This window comes from Oncorhynchus clarkii, chromosome 10, assembly GCF_045791955.1.
Source record: "Oncorhynchus clarkii lewisi isolate Uvic-CL-2024 chromosome 10, UVic_Ocla_1.0, whole genome shotgun sequence".
NCBI lineage: Eukaryota > Metazoa > Chordata > Actinopteri > Salmoniformes > Salmonidae > Oncorhynchus > Oncorhynchus clarkii.
Window position 1 is genome coordinate 55,186,173 of NC_092156.1, and position 12,080 is coordinate 55,198,252.

The following is a 12,080-nucleotide window of genomic DNA, read 5'->3' on the forward strand; positions in this document are numbered from 1 at the left end:
GTAAACATTATATAAAGTGGCATTGTTTAAAGTGACTAGTGATACATTTATTACATCCTTTTTTTAATTATTAAAGTGGCTAGAGATTTGAGATTTGAGTCAGTATGTTGGCAGCAGCCAGTCAATGTTAGTGATGGCTGTTTAACAGTCTGATGGCCTTGAGATAGGAGCTGTTTTTCAGTCTCTCGGTCCCAGCTTTGATGCACCTGTACTGACCTCACCTTCTGGATGATAGCGGGGTGAACAGGCAGTGGCTCGGGAGGTTTTTGTCCTTGATGATCCTTTTGGCCTTCCTGTGACATCGGGTGGTGTAGGTGTCCCGGAGGGCAGGTAGTTTGACCCCACTACTCTCTAGAGAGCCTTACGGTTGTGGGCGGAGCAGTTTCCGTACCAGGCTGTGATACTCGATTGTGCATCTGTAAAAGTGTTTTCTTGTAACAAAGCCAAATTTCTTCAGCCTCCTGAGGTTGAAGAGGCGCTGTTGCGCCTCCTTCACCACGCTGTCTGTGTGGGTGGACCATTTCAGTTTGTCCGTGATGTGCAGGAAGAGGAACACACTCCGTATTACAATAGTAATGCTATTTTGCTTAAATCTATGCCATTTATCCAGATCAACTTGCAGTAGCACATGGATATATTCTCATTACAGGTGGCTCCAGCGGGAATCAAACCGACGATCCTGGCATTACTGACACCGTGCTCTACGAACTGAGCCACTCCAGACCACTGTGTGCGTGAATCTTATTCTGTACCTGTTGGGGCGTGAACCCCAAACACATGCACCATTATATAGTCTTGTTCCCAGCCTATTGCCACGTTCCCAGGTTATTACAGCACTAATGACATGCTGTTGCGCTAACAAACAATGCTGGACATTGGGCCTATATACAGTAATACACTCTACACGCTTCCCCCGCCACATACACACAGGGCTGCAGGGTCGTGTCTATACTACTCTGTGGCACTGTACTGAGAGCAGTGGGTCTGAAGCCAATGCCACAGGGGAGCACGTCATCATCTCCATATCTGCTCTTTGCATACACAGACACACACACACACACGCACACACACACAAACTGCATTATTAACCCCTGAGTGCCAAGACACAATGCCCAGCTCTCCTTCCCACCGGTGAGCCTGGGTACACGAGAGCCACACAGCCAGTGAACAGTACATCTAGTGCAGCCTGGGATGTGAACAGTAAACATGTACATCTAGTGCAGTCTGGGATGTGAACAGTAAACATGTACATCTAGTGCAGTCTGGGATGTGAACAGTAAACATGTACATCTAGTGCAGCCTGGGATGTGAACAGTAAACATGTACATCTAGTGCAGCCTGGGATGTGAACAGTAAACATGTACATCTAGTACAGTCTGGGATGTGAACAGTAAACATGTACATCTAGTGCAGTCTGGGATGTGAACAGTAAACATGTACATCTAGTGCAGCCTGGGATGTGAACAGTAAACATGTACATCTAGTGCAGTCTGGGATGTGAACAGTAAACATGTACATCTAGTGCAGCCTGGGATGTGAACAGTAAACATGTACATCTAGTGCAGCCTGGGATGTGAACAGTAAACATGTACATCTAGTACAGTCTGGGATGTGAACAGTAAACATGTACATCTAGTGCAGTCTGGGATGTGAACAGTAAACATGTACATCTAGTGCAGCCTGGGATGTGAACAGTAAACATGTACATCTAGTGCAGCCTGGGATGTGAACAGTAAACATGTACATCTAGTGCAGCCTGGGATGTGAACAGTAAACATGTACATCTAGTGCAGCCTTGGATGTGAACAGTAAACATGTACATCTAGTGCAGCCTGGGATGTGAACAGTAAACATGTACATCTAGTGCAGCCTGGGATGTGAACAGTAAACATGTACATCTAGTGCAGCCTGGGATGTGAACAGTAAACATGTACATCTAGTGCAGCCTGGGATGTGAACAGTAAACATGTACATCTAGTGCAGCCTGGGATGTGAACAGTAAACATGTACATCTAGTACAGTCTGGGATGTGAACAGTAAACATGTACATCTAGTGCAGTCTGGGATGTGAACAGTAAACATGTACATCTAGTGCAGCCTGGGATGTGAACTGTAAACATGTACATCTAGTACAGTGTGGGATGTGAACAGTAAACATGTACATTTTGTGCAGCCTGGGATGTGAACAACGCAGACCTGATAAAGGACTTATGGTCAAAACACTGTCAACATGTCAAATGAAAGTCATTGCAGCAAAGGAGAATAGATTACAGTTTGGATAGTCTGTTTGACCTCCTGTGTTTGAATTGAACAATGTAAGACGCATACTGGAAGAGAGAGAAGCCAGCACCCGCATTGATATAGCTCTGTGCTGGATCTAGGATCAGGTCTCGCTGTCCTTGTAATCTTATCAGTTATAATTTAGAAGACAAAACTGATCCTAGATCAGCATGCCTACTCTGACAAGAGGTATGTAGACGGGCCCAGATGCTTTGCTAAAAGGTAAATGAGGTTGGGGAGCTCTGGCAGGCATGGAATGGATGGAGTTGGGCAGGCGGCGGGGGGGGGTACATTTTGGGTGGCAGAGTTTGATGCTCTTTCTCCCTCTTTTCTGGGCCATCAGAGCTATCAAAGATGTACACAGCGGAAGCTGGTGAGAGGCGTAGTCTGACTCATCCGACAGGCAGAACAAAGTTCCCCCCTGGTCGACTGGCGCGAGGCACTAAGGACACAACAGCAGCAGCACGGCGTGCGTCCCAAATGGAACCCTTATTCCCCGCCAAAAGTAGGGCACTATAAAGGGAATAGGGTGCCTTTGGACGCAAACACAGTGTTTGATACAAGGTTTTTTTTCTGATGCCGGTGCCATTATAGCCTAGCACACCGCTGGGAAGCAGACACACACACACACACACTCTCACAATAAGCAGAGGGACACATTCATACATACACACTGACTCACACACACACACACACACACACACACACACACACACACACACACACACACACACACACACACACACACACACACACACACGCACGCACACACACACACACACACACAATAAGCAGAGGGACACATTCATACATACACACTGACTCACACACACACACACACACACACACACACACACACACACACACACACACACACACACACACACACACACACACACACACACACACACACGACAAAAAGGTACACATGCACGCGCACTTACACACAGGAACACATTTGCATGAAACGGATAGAACATCCAAACGTAGGATGCTAGAACACAAGGCACAGAGAAGACTACAGTCACAGACCCACACAAAATAACAGATGGGCTTCCTCCCCACTGGTCAGAGGTCGGCCCCCCCTCCCCCTCGGGGATTGTTTTATTATGCAGTGTAGCCTACTATCTATAGCCATATACCATATTTAGTTGCTATTTCTAAACGTAAAAAAAATAAATAAAAAATGACACATGAAATAGCCTAACAACGTAGAGGCCTACAGTAGCTACAGTATGCGACTGCGTCGCCTTGCATTTTTGTGTGCAAATGTTTTCACCGCAGCCTTTAGGTCCAGGTTGCGAGCCCGACTATTTCCGATACGGAGTTTTGCCATGCAACAAATTCATTCCTGAGTATTTGTGCATTATACGTCCATTGCGCTGCAAGTAACTTAAACTTAGTCTTGAATGACGCATGCCAACATATACTGGAGATAAAGGACTGTTGATATTGCAACACAATCAAATGATCTGTTACTGGTCACATACACGTGGTTAGCAGATGTTAATGCAAACCCCAGTTCATCAGAAAACAAACTCGCAAACCGCTAAAGATGATAATCTGTTTGATTCTGCCAACTTATAGTGTGTCCAGGATCCAGGCGACCAGCCCCCAGTGCTTCCTATATATACACGTAATCTCCATCGATAACGTGTTGAAGCCGGCGATCAAGGAGAACGAGAGGCTCAATTGAAGACGTTTCAGAACTGCTGTGCTTGAAGTACCACACCCGTCTGCACAGTTTCCCTGATTTTGCTACGGCAATCATGCTGTTCTTACCATCCATGTAACTGTCGCTTCTGTGAGAAATTGTTTTCTAAACTACAACTCGTAAAGAACTACCTAGGAAGCATTAGGCTCTTGGCCTGATAGGAGCTGTAGAACACCTGAGTAAGCTCCACTCATCACACGGGCACCGTTGTAGCCTTGACTACGCAATATCCCCTCAATATCCCCTCACAAGAAAACAAACACTTAGCTTCCTAGTAGATATGGAAATGAAAATGGTTTTTGACTGACTTTTTGGAGGGTTACTGTCAAATTGAAATATACAAGTTTAAACAATATACATCGATGACAGGTGCATGGGCCCCCAGAGCTTGTGGGCCCCCCTTCCTTGCGGGGGCTGCGGGGGGGGGTGCGGTATGGCATGTTCCTCTCGCATGGGCTTTTTCAACACAAGTTACCCTCAAGTTACCCTCCTAATCGTGACCTTTTACTGTTGTTAATTAGGCTAAACTTTGAGTCATTTCCTGCACCATGAATGCATCAACGCATCATGGATTGAATAAACTGTATTGATTCGCAGAGGGGAAACTGAATTGGTCATCATTATCATGGATAGTGAATGGGTTAAAGACCGGCATTTGGGCATCACCCCCCCACCGTGTCAACTGCATGGTTGGCACGAAACCGCCTGGCCTCCAATCAGTGACGACGAAGAAGAAACTGAATAAATCGATTTCCCAAGCCCAGCACCCAGATGTTTACTGAGGCACACACAAAGCATCAGCACCGGAACGCATCTCCGGGGAGGTGTTACCCGGGGCGACAGGCTTGTTCCTGTCGTGACATGCCCTGGTTGCCGCTGAGGCTCCTGGTGTTCCCAGTGTCTTTGTTTCGTATACTGCACCCCCCTGTCGATAACGGGGCGTCTCTGGAGCGGGGAAGGGGTGAGGGAGATGGGCAGACGTTTCAACGTAGGCAAACAACTTTTGATCAAGTAATCAAACGTTTCATTTTGACTGGCTGGAAGGATGGTTTTTCTCTCCACATACAGTTATGAGCGGCTACAATGACTAGCACTTTAGTCACATACAGTAGGCAGCCAACCATTTCTTGGAGAGTACTGATATCGAAGTCTCCCAATCAGAAAATGCTATTCAAATCTTATAAATTCTCACATTTCACAATAACCAACAAAAGCAGGGCCTACATCCTGCAGTAGAAAACTCCCCACCCATCCAGCCCAGAGATGACCAACTGTAGCCTATAACTGAGAGTTGTGAATGGAATTGCCATCTGCTGGAGGTTACCCTCCATGGCAGCCCCCCTTCCCGCATACGGCAGCCCCTTTCTGGGTAGCTCTGTGCACTGACCCCCTTCCCCACCCGTCCTTCTCCTGCCCGTCCACATTATCTCAGCAGAGGGCCAATTAGCCATCATCATCTGGCCTGTTTTGTCGAGGCGCGTCAGGCAGCCGAACTCCCTCTGATCCAATAGTGGATTTAAATAATGGATCTGTAATCAGGAGGCTGTTAATTATGAGTCTCTGGCGAACCCTCTGTCAACTTAATCTGATGACGAGGCAGGCCGAGGCAGACCACTCTATCAACTCAATGTGATGCTGACGAGGCGGAGGCAGAGTGAGAGACAGACAGGGAGGACAGTGAGGGAGTAATTAAGTGAAGGGGGAAGGGGGGGGGTATGCATGGGAATCATGCCTGTTTGGGTGTCGCTTTAATGATGTGTCATGTTGTGTGTGTGTGTGTGTGTGTGTGTGTGTGTGTGTGTGTGTGTGTGTGTGTGTGTGTGTGTGTGTGTGTGTGTGTGTGTGTGTGTGTGTGTCCATGTGTGTGAGGCCCATCTATATACAACTTCTACTGCACAAAACATCTTCAATAGTTTGTCTAGTCCACACTGTTCCAGATGATGGATTTCAAATTGCTATTAAGCAACTTTTCTCTTTGATTCTCAAATACATTGTCCCACTGAAAATGTGTACTTTCCATCACACTGGAAATAACATAATTGGGAGAGTATAATTGGGAGACGTGTACTCGATAGACATGCTTTGCTCGGTTGACTAGAGCGTTGTGCTAATTTGAACGAGGACAAAACTCTTCCACTGCCATATAAGAGCTCCTGCCACGAGGACAAGTTCACTGTCAATACTGTTTTCACCAATGGAATGTCCCAACAAGCTGATCTGATGGCACCAATGGCATTGTATCCCTATCTGCCAGTGGTATTCAAAGTCGGGGTCGGGAATTGCAAATTTGGGAACCAAAAATTAAGAGTACAAACTATTTTGAACAATATATAAACATTTTTGAGGAAAAAAAAAGGAAAATAAAAATGGTCCTCTTACTTTTGATAAGAGAGATGAACATGTAATGAATTGAGGGTTATTTGTTGATGTGAAAATGGAAATGTACCGATTTTAAGGTTGTCATTAGACTCGTGGTGGGGTGGGTCGCCCGGATTCCTGGCAATTTCTGGCACCAGTTGAACAAGTTATACCTCTGCTCTACGCTAATAAATGGCAACATTTCAACGGAACAATTAGAGGCTCGCACAACAACGCTGACTTGAATAAATCCTCTCAGAGAAAAGGGATGACACTAGGTCTCAAATGACACCCTATTCCTTTTATTAGGTGCTACACATAGTGGAAGGATAGGGTCGAGTTTCATAGATTTCCACTGATAGAAGACCTCTTCAGACAGCGACACTAACAGAAGAACAGGTGGACTCAAGTGATCCCTTATTGAGTACGAATGTACTGAGTACTATCAGACATAAGCGCACACACACACACACACACACACACACACACACACACACACACACACACAAACGACTACTGCACATGTGTGTGTCCGTGTCCAAATTGCACCTTACGCATGGACCGAGATATGGCCTTAGCCGTAGAGCCTTCTGGGTCGGTGGGACTCGAGAGCCAGCCTGAGCCAGCTGTGGCCACCAACAAGAAATGACTCACTGGAAATGGTTTACTGCCAAGGGCAATAATCAATAAGAAGCCACAGTTCTACCCATTGGGTAAGTAATAGAAAAAGTGAGGAAAAAGAGTCGGAACAAAAAGAAGGGGATGCATCTGATGCTGCTATTTGTTGACCCTACTCAGACCCCAGTCAAGAGGCTATCAGTAGTTCTATCAACCAAGAGGAACGAGCTACGGGCAGCTAGCTATCCGTGCGAGGGGGAGCTTTTGTGGCTCTGGAACTATTAGAAATCTGACATTGGCCGGGAACATTGCAACAGGCTTTTGCAGCAGCAGACACAAATCTGAGACAGCCAACCAATATCCTTTTTTAAAACAAGATACACAACAAACAAAACAAAAAGACAAAGACGATGCGGGGAAGAAAAAAAATGGCTATGTTCGTCAGGGGGACTCTAAGAAAGGCAAAGGACAAAGGCAATCAGACGTAGCTGTAAACAAAGCTTAAATGCTGATCTCTCCTCTAGCTCAAGTGTAATTAACTTGCGAGAGAATGATTAAGCCGAAACCACCACCATTGCATAACGGCTGTAATTCTTCAAGGGGTACTTACAATTCAGCATCTCTATAGCTCGGCAGAGCCAAGGTGACTAAGGGTAAATGAGGAAATGGATAATAACACTCCCAACATACTTCTACTATCAAAAAGAGCCTTACCAAACGCAACATGTTTTTAAAATGCCACCCTACTTTCTAGATAGTGCACTACTTTTGGCCTGAGCACCCTATTCCCTACATAGGCCACTGCTTTTAACCAGACCACCTATTCCATAGTAGGGTGTCATTTGAGGTGGTAGTGCAGTGGTAGTGCAGTGAGGAGAGTAGCCAACATATTGCCCAATGGGAATCGAGTATGTCTCGTAGCCATGTCCAGGTATGACAGCTAATGAGAATGTACGAGGTTAAAGCCGATAGCCATTAGTCTGGAGTTATTGATGTGTGTTGAACCAGGCTACTCTCTACAGTGAGAGTCTGGTGTCTAGTCCATTCAATCACGGAGGGCCTGTCGATGTCCATCCGCCACAGTGCCAGGCAGCGGTGGTCATTAGGGATTTTTTTTGAGTCTCATCTACACTCTGGTGAAGGAATGAACTCCCATGTATCTATCTAGGTGTCAAGAGTTAAACATTAAGGCTGCAAAGTTTCATGGCCGGTAGGCTGGTGAGTGCAATAGCGTCAGAGCTCAGCGTTTGCGCAATAAATGACGCAAGTGAGAAGTTCGCTAACCAGCCAGCGTCCTTAGTAAATCCATTGTGTTAGCATACCGTAGATAAAATCGCTAATAGAGCAGAAAAAATTAAGGGAATATAATAGTATGTTGATTACGCATAACCAATGTAAACAACACAAACACAATCTACATTTTATTAACAGTAAGCACCAACTTATTATTTTGTTAATTCCACGTCCTCAGTAACTGCCTAGCATGGTTTGCATTGATTAACCTAGCATTAGCCTAGCGAAGGACACGCTACACCTATTAGCACAAAACAGAAGGCAAACGAAGATGGATTTTGCGTGTGGAGAAGAGAGTCTCTTTCAGAATGCAAAGCTACTGTAGTTGAGCGCAACAGTGCAACACATCTGACATGTTACCAGTGGTTCAGAGTGTCAGAGCACAGGCAACATCCGGGTTAAGGGGTTGGATTCCAGCATGAGGCAACATAAACTGAATATATCTGTCAATGTTGACAGTTCAGCAATTAGCTTGTAATAAAAGCATTTGCTGGAGGACATTTTGTGCTTGTGCTCACATATTCACATGCCTTCGAAAGACAGTACCTTTAAATGGAGCGAAAGGGGACTTTTTTTGTTGTTGTTGTGGGGGCTCTCGTCACGAGCGTCTGTCTACGTCCCACAGAGGGGCCAATGTTGACCTTCCCTGGCCGCACATGGGTAGGCATTCACATGGGGATGAGTAGGCCTCTCTGCACCCTGATGAGCCGCTCTGAGCTGCTCTGGGCTACACGGATAGCGTGACAGCAGTTTTCAGAACGGAAGAAAAGGAAGAAGAGAGGAATGAATCACGGCACACAAAGTCTCTCTCTCTCTCTCTCTCTCCCGCTCCCTAAAGTTGACTGGCCCACACATTAGTTCCACAGAGATGGCGATTTCACTCGAGATGTTTTAATTTGTTCTGCATTTTCATCTCTGGGCTCTCAGACGGCGTTCTGTCATTTCGGTCTCATTTCCGGGGATGCGGAAGTCCCCACAGCAAAAGAAGCATGCCATGTTCTCCTCCCAATTTTCTCCAGTCGAATGTCCCCCTTTTCCTAAATTACACAGAAAATCATCTTGGTTTCTTTGAATGTTCATGAATCAAAATAGAAGGGGAGGGAAGGGTAATGCCCTAGTTTCCCCAAACGCTGCTATCCTCCCTATAGTTGAGTCAACCCCACCAGAAGAATCAATGGCGTGGTTTGAAGGAACAAATGAAGGTTATCGTTCAGATGAGTCGAGATGCCTATCTGCCCCCACCGCCCATCTTTAATAGGATTGCGTGTGCTTGTGTATAGGTGCATGCATGGTTGTGTGTGCATGTCCATGCACGCACGCACCTGCACACGTGTCTGCTCTCTCCACATCCACAACCTCTTAAAAAGTCTAAAACGGATGGCCCGGGTTACTCCTATCTCCTGTTTGCTGTGTTAAGTCATTACGGTGCTACCAACTCATTAGCTGGTGCAGCCATCCATCCATTACGGGGCTGAAGAGAAATGGGCTGAGGTAGACGAGCAGGAGAGAGATATATCTGACTGGTAGACGTCGTCCACATTCCATAGTTTTATTTCTCCCCCCTCCCGGTGCATTATATGCCTCTTCCTGCTGTGAAAGCTTTGCAGTGGCACCACTCTCAAGGCGTGAAAACAGCAACAACAACGGAAAAACATAAGAAGGCGAAGGAACATGTTTGGGTGGAGCATCATTAACGAGTGCTCAAGATAAGTCTTTGGCATTCAGAGCTCAAAACAGCACGACGCTGCTCCTTCAAATTGGCTAATCTTTGTTGGAATAGCTGCAGTGTGAATGTGTCAGTCGTGAATGTCAGTTAAATCGGTTACTTAATTATGAATGAGAAATGAGTGACAGCAGAGGTAAAGCAAAGGTGAGAGTAGGTTCTCTGTCGCCGTCTAACTTTCCTATAACTGCTGCTAGTAAACCCAGGTCTAGGAACTGTTGATGGCTTTCCTTAGACAAATAGTCATTTAGAATTTCAGAGTAGGAGTGCAGATCTAGGATCAGGTCCCCCCTGTCCATATAATCATCTTCATTATGTTAAAAAAAAAAGCAAAACTGATCCTAGATCACCATTCTTTATTAGACACTTTAGGAATACGAGTCCTGGTATAGTAACCCTCGCTAGCTGCTGACGATGTTTCCCTGGTCTTCTGTGTAGACAGACCGACACGCCAATTACCAGATGAGTCAGGGCCGACATAGCACTTTTTACTTCCTGATTAAATCCTTTATTTCACAGCAGAAAGCCCAGCAAGGAGGCATGATGTAAAAGTTATGTCTGCTGTCAGAAAGGAGGGAGGGAGGGAGGGAGGGAGGGAGGGAGGGAGGGTGGCATGATTACGTCATGTAAGGGACCAAATTGTCAGATTTGTCACAGCCCATTGTCCTTGGAATTTAACAGGAGTGAGATGACAAGGGTTGGGAAAGATGGACGGGGTCCATGAACCAGGGAACCCTAGGAGCTGGGAGCGTGGGGACCTCCTGAGAGGAAAATATTATGTTACGCTGTCCGTCTCTAAGTGGCAACAGATCAAATCTGGACTCACACTGGACAGCCGAGTCCTCAAACAACCGTGATGAAAGAGACACGGCAGGCAGCATTCAGTGTTATCAAATGCAGATTTACTTGATCGAGTTTGGTTTGACTCTTTTCAGTTCAATGGACAAGGAAATAAAAGCTAGGATATATCAATGCAAAGAGCTTAATCACAGTGTGTGAATTGTAGAGTCCCTGACTAAAGCCCTTCCCCCCCGATTGTTCAGTTTGGCCTTGCGGCCAGCTTTAGGAAGAGTCTTGCTGGTTCCAAACTTCTTCCATTTAAGAATGATGGAGGCCACTGTGGTCTTGGGGTCCTTCAAAGCTGCAGACATTTTTTGGTGCCCTTCCCCAGATCTGTGCCTCAACACAATTCTGTCTTGGAGTTCTACGGACAATTACTTCAACCTCATGGCTTGGTTTTGGCTCTGACATGGACTGTCAACTGTGGGAACTTATATAGACAAGTGTGTGCCTTTCCAAATCATGTCCAATCAATTGAATTTACCACAGGTGGACTCCAATCAAGTTGTAGAAACATCTCAAGGATGATCAATGGAAACAGGATGCACCTGAGCGCAATTTCGAATCTCAAGTGCTTGAATACTTATATAAATAAGGTATTTCTGTTTTTATATTTAATAAATTGCAAAAAATTCTACAAACCTGTTTTCACTTTATCATTATGGGGTATTGTGTGTAGATTGCTGAGGATTTTTTTAAATAATTTAATCCATTTTAGAATAAGGCTGTAACATAACAAAATGTGAAAAGAATCAAAGGGTCTGAATAGTTTCCGAAGGCACTGTACACCATATTCAAATGAGGCACTATAAACTGTACAGCTGCATAAGTTACCATTACATGTGTGAATAAGTGTGTATAATCACTGCAAATAATAACATTGATCACAAATCATACATCTTATTTCATAACATTATTATTATGGCATCTGCATTGTTATGTAATTATGCAGCATCAGCCCCATTGGTTCAGCCAGGAGTTTGGCACATTTCTCAGCTGGAGGGATAGAATGCATATAGAACATCCTTTCAATCATTAGTGGAATATTAATCAGCAATAATGAGGGAGACAGAATTCTACAAGAAGAGAAGAAGCAGATATTGTAGATGGTTTCAATTTATTACTGGGAGGGTGAGAGAGAGAGAGAGAGATTCTGAGCTTCAATAAAGCCCCGGTTTTAAGCCCGGCCCCTTTTGAATATGGAAATGTTTCAAACAGAAATCGAGCGAGAGAGAGAGAGAGAGAGAGAGAGAG

The 12,080-nt window shown here is 45.3% G+C and overlaps 1 protein-coding gene across 1 annotated transcript in view; it reads right to left on the reverse strand.

Moving 5' to 3' along the window:
• The window catches only part of LOC139418798 (catenin alpha-2-like), a 628,002-nt gene that overhangs the window by 178,384 nt on the left and 437,538 nt on the right, over positions 1–12,080 (reverse strand). The window lies entirely within an intron of this gene.